A 14,050-nucleotide genomic window follows, 5' to 3' on the forward strand; every position below is an offset into this window, starting at 1 on the left:
CTGTCTTATGTTTAACTTAAAATGGTGATTCCAAGTAAGTTTCAAAATCAAGTTGACACACTTGGCAAAGAAATGTTGTCTTACTCTTTTGGTAGTTTCATCATTTGAATAGGTGCATTTCAATTATTTAAAATACACTGAAAGGGGCGCTTGGGTGGCTCAGTGGGTTAAAGCCTCTGCCTTCGGCTCAGGTCATGATCCTGGGGTCCTGGGATTGAGCCCTGCATTGGGCTCACTGCTCGGCAGGGAGCCTGCTTCCTCCTCTCTGCCTGCCTCTCTACTTGTGATCTCTCTCTCTGTCAAATAAATAAATAAAATCTTTAAAAAAATAAAATAAAATATACTAAAACACTCAGTGATTAAAAACAACTTATACAACTTTTTAGGGATAAGGGAAACCCACAAGGACGGTAAAGATCTCAGAGGTAGCAACAGTGGTAAGAAGTCATGTCTAAAAGATAAAGATTTGCAAGTGCATTTGTTCTCTGGGGCTGCACAACAAATTACAACAGACTGGTGGCTTATACAACAGATGATTATTTTCTCATAATTCTGGAGGATAAAAGACCAAAATCCAGGTATTGGCAGAGGTAGTTTCATTTTGAGGCTTCTTTCTTTGGCTTATAGATGGTTGCCTTTTACTTGTGTCTTCACATGGTCTTTCCTCTGTGAATGTCTGTGTCTTAATCTGCTCTTTTTGTAAGGACACCAGTCATTTTGGATTAGGGCCCAACCCAAGGAGCTCATTTAATCTTAATCATCTGTTTAAAGAGTTTTGCTCCCAATAGAGTCACAGTTCAAGGTACCGGGATTTAGAACTTTGGCATATGAACTGGGGAGAGATACAATTCAACCTAGAGCAGCGAGTAATTGCTTGAAGCTTTAGAAAACTGACCTATAGGAGAAAACTGCCCAACAGGAGCCTTCTGTAGTCATTACCAATTACCATTTTACTTTCCTTTTGCCTTCTTATTCCCTAGCTGAAGTCAAACAGAAGTGATAAAGAAGTCTGGTCAACACAGTTCCACCATCAAAGTCCCAGGGCTGAGTGTAGGTGTGAAAGTATACATCCATTGAGCACAGCTGGCCTCTTTTCCATTCATCATTTGTCTGAATGAAAAATTTTTATCCCCAGTGCAGAGAAACCATGAATTTGCATCAGACATTGTATTATTAAGCACGATTTTAATTATGTTATAGTCTCACTTTCAAAATAAAAACAAGCTTCAAATAAAGTATATGGGGGAAGGAAGAGAGTAAAAAAATATTAATTCACATAAAATATAGCTGCTAGGGTAGTAATTCATAAATTGTCTTGGATCCACCCTGAATTGTCCTAACTTCCTTCTTATAGCATCTATGTCATTTTTCTCCCACTGTGTCTACCAACATGTTGGTCAGATGACGTTCTTCTGACACAGCCATGAAAATTTTTGTTTTGCAAGTTTTGAATCATTTACGGCCTATGATTATGAAGTCTCTAAAGTTTTCTTTCACGTTTTTTCATACGTGATATATATCTATATCTATATCTATACATATAAAATTTGGGGGTAATTTTGGCTTTATAAAAAGAGATTTAAAGATAACACCAAGAGTTTCAACGGATGTATCACTCATTTTCTCCTGGTATAACACCTTATATATAGCACATTTGTCAAAACTAAAAATTAGTGCTGTTGCTTTACTCTTAACTAAACTTGAGGTTTTGTATGAATTTCACTAGTTTTTCTATTAATGTCTTGTCTACACCAGAATCCAGGCAGAGATGTCACATTACATCTAGTTGTCATGTGTCCTTTCTCTACTGTTCAGTGACAGTTGTTCGGCCTTTTTTTTTTTTTCCATGATTTTGACAGTTTTGAAGAGTTATAGAAAGTCTCTCAATTTGGACATGTCTCTCTCTCTCTCTCTCTTTTTTTTTCCCCATCAATGCACTGGGTTATGAATTTTGAGGAAGAATGTCACAGAGGTGCCCTTACCACCACAATATGTCCAGTATCAAAATGTTTGATATCAAAATGGCTTATTATTGTTGAGGGAATTAACCCTGATCACTTGGTTATAAGATTTCTCCATTGTATGTTACTATTTTCCCATTTTCATATTGCATTCTTCAGAAAAAAAAAATGACTCATGCCAACCGATCTTTGAGAAGAGGCAAATCTTTTGGAAGGGAAAGAAATACATATCAATATACCATTTGGAATTACTGAATAAAGAAGCTTTCCTATCTCTCCCATTTATTTTCATACTAAATAATGACCGATTGATATTAATTTCACAATTTAGGTTTCAATCCAATACTGCATTTTCTATTGCATTGCTCAAATTAGTCCAATTTTGGCCATTGTGAATTCTCTTAGGCTGACTCTTGTATCACTTTGATGTATCTCCATTAGTTTGGTTTTCAACACTTCCTTACTTTATAGCAATGCATGATGTCCCAGGCTCATCTTGTATTTTCCCTCTCCGAGCTCTAGTATCACCCATTTCTGAAAGAAGCCCTGGTGCCTTTTAATAGAGAATGGTATATAGAAACCCAAATCTGGGCTTTATTTTTGTATATCTCATTACTGCTAGGGTCTCAGTGTATCTAAGAACTATCAGCTTTACTCACACACTCACAGTGACAGGCACACACACACATATGTGTGCATGTTTATTTGTGTATATGTCTTCCTCTGTCTTTATGTTTCTCTGCATATGCATGTCTGTAAATATAAACATGAATCCGCATTGATGTTGCCAACTCTAATCCAAACCACAAAGTTCATTTTTGTCTTTAGTCGGGCTGCTTGCGATTTCTTTGACACTGAAAACCCTAATCCCTATTTTCTTCCACGTATTTACTTGTCTTTCAGTCTAACAATATATGTAAATTGATCTCAATATGTTAATCCAGATTATTTTGAAAAACAAAATTACAAACAATAATATAGTGTTTAAGTACTATTCTTCTTATTATTTTTGTTTATTCTAAGGCCTTTATTCTTAGAGTTTATAGTTAAAATATTATTTTGTAAAGTTATTTATGTCAGCTTGCTTTTTTTCTCCCACCAGTTCACTGAGGTTAATCTTAAATTTTTAAAGGTATTAGATTCACTTGTCACAGTCTATACTTCATCATGGGATCCTCTGACTTTCTGGATGAATTTTTTAAAAATTTACAAGCATTAAATTTCACTTTGCCCTACTCAGTTCTGCCGATGTTAAAAACTCATCATGTAATGTACCTGCTATACCAATACCACAGAGAACAGTTTCTTTACTTTAAAATATCCCCAGAACCACCTTTATAGTCAGCCCTTCCATGTTACTTCAACCACAAGCAATGTGTTCCATGTTCTATCTGTAAATTTTGCAGTTTGTAGAATTTCATAGTAATTGAATCTTACAACACATAGCCTTTTGAATTTTGCTTGTTTCACTTAGCAAAATCCATCTAAGATTCATATTCGTTGTTATGTGACTCCATAGATCATTTATTAGTGAATATTATTTTATAATATGGTATGTTTATCTATTCATCTGTTGAAAGACATAGTTCCTTTTTTTTATATAATTTTACAGAATTATTTATTTTAGAGAGAGAAAGAGAGCTTGATCAGGAGGAGGGACAGAGGGAGAGGGATAAACCGACTCCCCACTGAGCAGGAAGCAAGACACAGGGCTTCATCCAGTCACATAATCCTGAGATTATGACCTGAGCTGAAATCAAAAGTCTGACTTTCAACCACCTGAGGAACCCAGGTGCCCTGAAGGACAAGTTTCTTAAAGAAGACCAACTCAAGGAGCAGCAACTCTTGTCTCACTTTTGAGGGAGATGTACCCCTGATGTGACTTACTGATGTTGACAAGACCTGTCACACAACTAGAGCATTCAGTAAAACACCCAAAGTTTTGATCTAGCTGTAAAATAAGTACACTGTGGAGTAATGACCAATCTAGACCATCTTTACAAAGCTAAAAAACTGGCCAATACTAACACAATCATAAATGACAGAAATAATGAATTACCACACAAGGAACCTTTGAAAGCTATTATAGATATTTTCAACACATTTTAATGTTTGACATGTTCCTCACAATGTAAAGAGAATTATATTCAAATAAAGAACTAAATGAGAATTTTAGAGACAAAATTAACATCTGAAATTAAAATCTTACCAAGGGAGATTGATAGCTATAATAGGTAAGACAGAATAAATCAGCGAACTTGCAGACAGCAATAGAAACTATTAAAAATTTAATTCAGACAAATAAAGATTTTTTAAAAGCAGAATTACAGTGATTTTTAGGATGATATCAGGTGGTGTACCATACATGTAATTGAGATCCAGAGTAAATCATGTAAGAGAAAAAGTATTATTTCAGTATAATGGCCAAACTCTTCCCAAATGTGGTTTAAAATATGAACCAAGAGTAGGCAAAAAGAGGGACACCTAGGTGGCCTGGTCAGTTAAGTGTCTACCCCCAGCTCAGATCATAATTCCAGGGTCTTGGAATGGAGTCTGGCATTGGGTTACTCGCTTGACGAGGAGCCCGATTCTCCCTCTGCCTCCTGTTGACCCTACTTATGTATGCACTCTCTCTCTCCCTCTGGCAAATAAATAAAGAAATCTTAAAAAAAAAAAAAAAAGTAAAAGAAAAACAAAAACAAAACAAAAAATACCTATAAGAACAAATGATAACCAGAAAAGAAAAAGACCCACAACACCGTGGCACATCATAATCATATTACTAAAGAGTTATAAAGAGAAATCCTTAAATGCAGCTGGGAATGTCTATACACAAAATTCCTAGGATGACTAAAAACTTTGAGATATTTTCTTTTTTTAAAGATTCATTTATTTTTTATTTATTTATTTGTCAGCGAGAGCAAGAAAGTGAGAAAGAGAGAGAAAGAGAGCAAGCAGGGGAGTCATAGAGAGAGAGGGAGAAGCAAGCTCCCAGCCAGGCAAGGAGCCCGATGTGGGACTTGATCCCAGGACTCTGGGACCATGACCTGAGCTAAAGGCAGACATTTAACCAACTGAGCCACCCAGGCATCCCTAAAGTTACTTTCTTATTATTATTTACAGATTTTTTAATTTATTTTCTTCTTTTATTGTGTTATGTTATTCACCAAATGGTACCTCATTAGTTTTTGATATATTCATTGTCTGCATATAAACCCAGGTCTCCAAGTAATCTGTGCCCTCCATAATAGATCTTTAAAAAGTAGCTGGATATTTAAGACAAAAATAGTAACATCTGCAAGGCAGTGCTTTTAATACAGGTGAAGTAAACGTATAATAACACTGAGCAAAGGCTGGAAGGAGAAAACAGAAGCACACTGTGGTAAGGTTCTTATTCTGTATTTAAAGTCTCTTGAATATAGACCAGAATTTCTTAACTGCAGCACTATTGACATTGGTCCAAATAATTCTTTTGGGGGGAGAAAAGGGAGTTTCTTCCCTTTGTACTGAATGTTTTTAGTGAAAGGGAAGAATTACAATGTGCCATGAGAAACCTTTAAGGGGTAATGTATATGCTCATTATCTTAATTACAACAATGGATTGGTGGGTCTATATATAGAAAAATATGAAATCGAACACTTCAAATATGTGCTCTTTATTGTATGTCTATTGCATCTAGTAAAGCTAGTAAATATATGTATTATTATGACTCCCAAATTTTTACCCCTTATCCTGACTACATATTTGGACTGAAAATTCAAATACCCAACTAACTCCCTGCTTGATAGCATTATAGCATTTCCCGTATTTCTAACAGGCCCTTCTAAATTCACATGTATAAAGTTTGATATTCACCTTCAAATTGCCACTTTTGTAGTACTGAACATCTTCATGAAAAGTAATTTAATTTTTCCAGTTTCTAGCCAAAGTCATTTTTTTCCTTTCTTTCTTCTTTTGTTTTTTTTTTTGTTTTTTGTTTTTTTTTTTTTGACATTCACTTTCTCATACTCCACAGCCAAATCTCTCAGCACACCCTTGTGCTCTGTCTTAAATTATACCCAGGAACACCTGCTTCTCAATACCTCCACTGCTTGCACTATAGTCTCCAACATCTCGTCTGTCATATCAACTCACTTCAATAGCCTTGCAACTGTCAAAATTGTGTTATAATGTTAGCTCTCTTTGTGTTTTCCAACCTTTTTTGGAATAAAATAATCCATTTCTTGGCTTTAAGATTCCACAGGGTCCAGTGCCCTTACTCTGACCTACTCCTTTCCTTTGGTTGTGGACAGATCTGCTCCATCCACTTCGTAGAGCTTTCCCACCAGAGACATCTACGTTGGATAAAGTTTTTGGCTGTAGTGGCTTTTATTTAAAGATTCTTATGGTTCACTCCATCCCATCACTCAGGTCTCTATGCAAAAATGGAGAAGTATTTTGGAGAAGTAATCATATCTAAAATAGCACTACCCTGGTATCACTTTCAATCACATTATTCATCATCCTCATAATTTGTACCATTAAGTTAGGTTTCACAGTTGATACACATTTTTTTTTCTTACAATTGCTAAGTTTTTGTTTTTGTTTTAGATTATTTGTACCTCCCTTTAAAATGCATTCTTTTTAAAAGCAGCAACCTGGTTGTTTTGTGTACTCCCCTTAGTATCTTTGTCAATTGACACAAATCAGTTGATGTTATGCATGAATAAACTGACCCAGTATGACACAGACCATCTCAGCAACCAGAGAGCTACATATCTTGGCTTATAGAGTCAGCTAATATCTATGTCTCTCAAAGGTTAAACATGTTGAGAAACCTTTCAGACTCCCAAATCATTCATATTCGTTCTCCTGTACTCTTTTTAAAAATATTAACACCACCAATATATTTCATCAATCATGTAAAAAATAGCAAAGATGCTATGCAATGTCTTTGACTTAATTGGGTGCTTATTCAACTATCATTGCAAGTGTGTCTAATTACAGATAAATACATAAAATCTTGGAAAAAAAAAAAAACAAACAGGACACCTGGGTGGCTCTATTGTTAAACAAGTGTCTACTTAAAACAGTTTACATGTTAGTGCCTTACTTATTTTTAACATTGTACTAACAGCATAAAACATCATATCCATTGGCTTTGCGTCTTCATTTTTACCCTCTAACATTGTTTCCCTCACCTGCAGCGCCCTTTGAAATGTTTAACTTTTCAGGATGCCTTTGTGGATGATCAACACAGACAAGTGACTTTTAGTTTCATCGAGCCCTTGCCTTGTTTTAACCATTAGATCATACACATATTAATCATATTTCTATCTACAGATAAAAAACCAGCAAAACATATGGCTTAAATGTAACATTAAAACTTCACAACTGAGCCACCCCATTGCCCCAACATACCATTAAAACTTAAAAGTGAAAATGTTCATGCAGTTAATTGAGAATTTATAAATAAAATAATTAATTCACAGATCTTCCCCCTAAAACTAGCATTTATATCTATATCCAGAGTCTCAACAGAGAATCTTAGATAGTGATTCTATTATTCCAGTAAATTATTTTGTGAAATGACGTGGTTTAACTAGATGATTATTGTGGGGCCTTTAGGTATCAATATACACCTAATCCTTGGTTAGAATGTTATAAAGAAAAATGCACAATGGTATAATGTTCTACCCTTTCATTGTGAATAAATTTTATAATTTAAATTTTATATAGATTTAACCTTTCTCTCCCTCTGTTTCTGTTTTTGAGCATGTGTGTGATTGTGTGCGTGTGTGTTGACTCATGAGCTCAGCCCAGGCAACTCAAGGCTCTTTACCCCCTCCTCTGTCCCTGGAATATATAGATCTTCCACCTACTACTTCCACACTCACAGGCATTTTAAGGAAATAGCCTGAACAAAGTAATGGGTTGGTGACACCGTTGGGCCAGATACAGGACTGAACCCCAGTAAAGTCTGTGTATAAACTGTTACGTTTCTATTGAGTGGATGCTGAAATCTACTCATCTTGTGAGCACCCAAGGCAAGCATCATAACTAAATGTCTTTGCTTATTAAAACTGCCACCTACCCATTTGGAGTGGTCAGCTTCTTTCTTCAGTGTCTCCCTGCCCTCTGTGCTTGGAGGTGAATATCCAGTTTTATCCAGGAACTCCTGAGGTTGTGAATCAACAAACATGTGCCTGGAATACAGTTGACATTAAAAGCTAGTTACTAGTATAGATGCCAGAGTAGGACAGCAGAGCAGTAGGAGACCTAAATTTGATCAGATCCCAGGAGTTCGGCTCAATCTCAAACTATTCTGAACATCTACAAACTCAACAGGAGATTGAAGAGAAGAAGAGCAGCGATTCTAAGAACAGAAAAGTGACCACTGTCTGGACGGCAGGACGTGCAGAGAAGTGAATTCAGGTGATGACATGCGACAAGATAGACTGCAGAGCGGGGGAGGGGCCGCTCCTGGGAAGCAAGAGAACAGTGAGCGCAAAATCCGAACTTCTAGAAGTCTGCTCCATGGAAGGACATCGCTCCAGAAGCTAAATGGGGGTGGAGCCCCTGTGGGGACAGCGTGGTCCCAGGTCCTGCGGGGTCACAGAAAGATCGGGGGTGTCTGATGTGGCAGAGCTGCCAGGGGTGGGAGCCGGGAAGCCCGCGGCAGGGTCGGAAACAAGGAGTGAGCTCTCAGCTCGGCCTTACCTTGAACCTGAGCCGAAGCACAGTCGGGGTCTGCTCTTCAGGCACGGATCCCACAAGGGGCAGAGCCGGAGAGACCCTCCTCCTCCTCTGGGAAGAGCAGCGCGGCAGCACGGCAGGAATCTGCTGGGTTCGGAGATTCCAAATGGGGCGAGCGTCAGAGACAGAGACGCTTGGTCACAGGCCGGGTGAGCCCGGAGGGCGGCCGGAGACCGGAGAGACGGGAGGGACTGACGGCTCGGAGAACAGATCCGGGAGCAGACCGAGCTCTCCGGCTCCTCCGGCTGGAGACTGGGCGGCCGCCATCTTGATTCCCGTCCCCGGAAGCTCTACGGAAAGCGCGCAGGGAACAAAAGCTCCGAGAGCAAAACTGAGTGGATGACGTAGCCCCGCCCCAGGCAAGGGCGGGGCAGTTCAGCCTCCGGCAAAGACACTTGAGAATCCCGGCAACCCGCCTCTACCCCGGAAGATTAGCAAGAGCATCCCGCCAAGACCAAGTACATGAATCAGTGAGAACTGCGGAACTTCAAAGCTAGGAGATAACAACACATAGAATTCATGGCTTGTCCCCATGGTTCTTCAATCTTTCAAAGTTAATTTTTTTAAATTTTGTTATTCTTTCTCTATTTTTTGGAATGTTTCCTATTTTAACCTATTTTAACTATTTTATCTTATCAGTGTCTTTTAAAAATCTTCAATTTTCATGTTTATAATCATATTCTATCCCTTAATTATAGTTAACCTTATGTTTTATGTACATATAAGTTTTTCTTTCTTTAACATTTGGGATATAGTTTCTTCTAACAGAACAAAATATACCCTAAATCTAGCATATGGCTTTGTTCTAGTCTCCAGCCTGATCATATTCTTTTTTTTTTTTCAACCAACTTATCTTATCCTTTTTTCAAATCTTTTTTTAATTTTCATCTTTACAGTAATATTATATCCCTTCAACATGTTTACCTTTATTTTAATGTGTGTGTGTGTGTGTGTGTGTGTGTGTGTGTGTTTCTTTCTTTAAAATTTTGGGAGGCAGTTTCTTCTTACAGACCAGAATACACCAAAAATCAAATGTGTGGCTCTATTCTATTCACCAGCCTATCATATTTTTTTATTTTATTTTTATCTTTATTTATTTAATTATACCCCCCCCCCCCCCCCCCCGCCCCAGTCTCTTCTGATTTGGTTAGTGTGCATTTTTCTGGGGTCATTTATACCCTTTTAGCATTTTGTTTTGTCATTCATCTATTCTTCTCTGGACAAAATGACATGGCAGAAAAAAAAACACATCCACAAAAAGAACAAGAGGCTGACTGCTGGGGACCTAATCAATACAGACGTATTGACCTAATTGACCTAATCAATTACAGACGTAAGACGTCAGAACTAGCATTCAGAATGACAATTATAAAGATGCTAGGTTGGCTTGAAAAGAGCATAGAAGATATTAGAGAAACCCTTTATGGAGAAATAAAATTCCTTTCTGGAGAAAAACAAAAAATTAAACCTAACCAAGTTGAAATAAAAAAAGTTATTACTGAGGTATAATAAAAAATATGGAGGCTCTTACTGCTAGGATAAATGAGGCAGAAGAGAGAATTAGTGATGTAGAAGACCAAATGATGGAGAATGAAGATGCTGAGAAAAGGAGAAATAAACAACTACTGGACCACTAGGGGAGAATTCAAGAGATAAATGATACCATAAGACAAAAGAATATTAGAATAATTGGGATCCCAGAAAAAGAAGAAAGAGAGAGAGGGGAAGAAGGTATATTGGAGCAAATTATAGCAAAGAATTTCCCTAGTTTGGGGAAGGAAATAAACATCAAAATCCAGTAGGCACAGAGAACCTTCCTCAAATATCAATAAAAATAAGTCTTGCCCCATCATCTAATAATAAAACTTACAAGTCTTGGTGACAATGAGAAAATCCTGAAAGCAGCTCAAGACCAGAGGTCTGTAACCAACAATAGTAGGAATACTATATTGGCAGCAGACATATCCACAGAGACCTGGCAAAGGTAACAAGGGCAAAAATGAACTATTGGGACTTTATCAAGATCAAAAGCTTTTGTACAGCAAAGGAAACAGTCAACAAAACCAAAAGACAACTGAGAGAATGGGAGATGTTTGCAAATGACATATCAGATAAAGGGCTAGTATCCAAAATCTATAAAGAGCTTATCAAACTCAAACTCAACAAAAAATCCAATCAAGAAATGGCCAGAAGACATGAACAGATATTTCTACAAAGAAGACATCCAGATGTCCAACAGACACATGAAAAAAGTGTTCAACTTCACTCGGCATCAGGGAAATACAAATCAAAACCACAATGAGCTACCACTTCACACCAGTCAGAATGGCTAAAATTAACAAGTCAGGAAATAACAGGTTTTGGTGAGAATGAGGGGAAAGGGGAACCCTCCTACACAGTTGGTGAGAATGCAAGCTGGTGCAGTCACTCTGGCAAACAGCATGGAGGTTCCTCAAAATTTTGAAATATATAGAGCTACTCTATAACCTAGCAATTGCACTGCTGGGTATTTACACTAAAGATACAAATGTAGTGATCCAAAGGGGCATGTGCATCTGAATGTTTATAGCAGCAATGTCCACAATAGCTAAACTATGGAAAGAACCTAGATGTCCATCAACAGATGAATGGATAAAGAAGAGGATATATATATATTAAAATTATATAATACAACATATATTATATATAATTATACATAATTATAACATAATTATACCTATATATAATATATATACAGCATATATATTATATATATATTTATAAATATATATACACAATGGAATACTAAGCAGCCATCAAAAATGAAATCTTGCCATTTGCAGTGACATGGATGGAACTAGAGGGTTTTATGCTAAGCAAAATAAGTCAATCAGAAAAGGATAATTATCACGTGATCTCACTGATGTGAGGAATTTGAGAAACAAGACAGAGAATCATAGGGGAAGGGAGAGGAAAATGAAACAAATGACAATGAAAAACAAATGAAACCAGAGAGGGAGACAAACCATAGGAGACTCTTTATCTCAAGAAGCAAACTGATAGGGTGATTGGGTGATGGTCACTGGGGAGGCTATGTTCTATGGTGAGAAAAAAAAAATGAAAAAAGAAGAAAATGGAAAAGGATATAGAAAAAAACAAAATCAAAAGTAAAACTTATTTGTAATTATACATTCTGAGATTTAGAATATGTTTTTGATATATCATATAATGTTCTTTCTAATTGTAGTGTGTAATCCTTTCATATTAATTATACCAAATTAAGTAATTTTGTTTAATTACTATAATCCCACAATATGTTCAGCATCTTAAGACAAAGGCGATAATCATGAAAATGGGGTCAATCTTTCAAGAGGATATAGGATTTTCAAATATGAATGGACAAAGAAGTTGTGAGATATATTACTCAGCCAGAAAAAAGAAAGAAATCTTGCCATTTGCAACAACATGGATAGAACTTGAGGATATTTCACTAAGTGAAATAAGTCAGGCACATATAGACAAATACTGTATGATCTCACTTATATATGGATTCTAAACCAAACCCAAACAAAAAGGAAATAGATAACAGAGTAGACTGGTGGTTGCCAGAGGTAGGTGTTGGGCAAGTAAGTTGTGGATGGGATGTGGAAAGACTGCAAAAATGTACAAACATCTGTTTATAAGATGAATAAGTTCTAGGAATATAGTGTATAATATGGTAGCTATTAACAGTGCTATATTTAACAGTTGCTAAGAAAGCAGATCCTAGAAGATTTTATCACAAAAAATATAATTATGTGTGATGATGGATGTTAATTAAATTTATTGTGGTAATCATTTTGCAGGATATACATATATAAAACATTATATTGTATACCAAAAATTAATATAATGTTATATGTCATTGATATCTCAACTAAAAAAATAAACGTCAGCATTTTATTTAGCTCATATTAAAGAAAATGCTATTGATCACAAATATTTTAAATATACCTTCTCATTTCAATATAATGCATAAATATATACCATGAAACCAAAATGGAAAATATAGCATTGTTCTCAAGAATAAATCAAAAACTTTTATCATTGATATTCACTGATACAAATGTTCTGGCTATATTCAGATTAAAACAAGTCTTTGTGATGTTGCTGCATTGTTATTTATCACCCATCCTTATATCTGTATTTGTGTAATACAATAAAAATATTAATCTTCAAAAAATTACACATAGAACCTAAAAGTCATTATGTTAGTCACAAAATAAGATAAAATATAAATTATGCCTTAGAGCAAAGTGGATTCCAGCTTATTTTTTAAATGGACATAATGTTTTTAATTATGGGCTGAAACCCAGAGATCTATGAATTTCATTCTATGCTATAATTTCCCTTTTCTTGCTAAATCAAACACCATCTTGTGGCATTAAATATTTCACAAATTGAAATGCAGATTATAAATCAGGAAACCTTCTCAAAAGGGAAACAATAATACACAGGGTACATATGATGAACTCTCTCCACTCAAAGAGTATCTATGACCAGGAATTTTAGCATAAATTGAAGTATAAGCAAATATCTCTTCATGTTATTTGAATCTATTACACTTTTACATACTTGACACCAGATGATTTATGAACACAACACCAAATTGAATTCTTTTTATAGGAACTATATGAAGTTCAGTGTTTCTATGCAATTTTAAAGAGAATATGTTGTAAAAATCATATACCGCATTCTCATTAAAAATTGCACATAAAGACTTATGTACATATACTTAGGTATGTATGCAATCCAATACTTATACACTATACTATACTACAGCATACTATAGCATACTATAATATATAGTATCATAGTATACATTATATACTATAATGAGAATTTTTTAATAAAAATTAAAAGCACAATAATTTATATGACATACGTAACTTAAATAATGTCAGTTCTACCCAACATTCATGTACCTGAAATAAGTGCTGAGGGAAAATCCAAATTTTCAGAACAAAAGCCATTTTATTCAGTTGTATACATTTTATTTTGTCAGATTTTAGGTTTTCCAAAGTAGTGCAGATTAATGGAGTATACCTAATATCTAAAGTTACATTTTAACTGTATTTTAGTGTATTTCATTTTTAAAGCAAACAATACGGCATTTCAGAAGTTAGTTATTTAATAATTGTACACTGTATGCCTCAATTTGCAACAGATGAATTTTTAATGTACTTTTATTAAATTTATACCATTTACTTGTAAACCCCATTTGCAACTAAGCAAAGATAAATTATATGACTAATGGAATTTTATAATAAATATGCAAAATAAATACAAACTTTTAAATATTTATATGAAATAATATTTTGTTCACTTAATTTGT

Source organism: Mustela nigripes, chromosome 18, assembly GCF_022355385.1.
Source record: "Mustela nigripes isolate SB6536 chromosome 18, MUSNIG.SB6536, whole genome shotgun sequence".
Classification (NCBI taxonomy): domain Eukaryota; kingdom Metazoa; phylum Chordata; class Mammalia; order Carnivora; family Mustelidae; genus Mustela; species Mustela nigripes.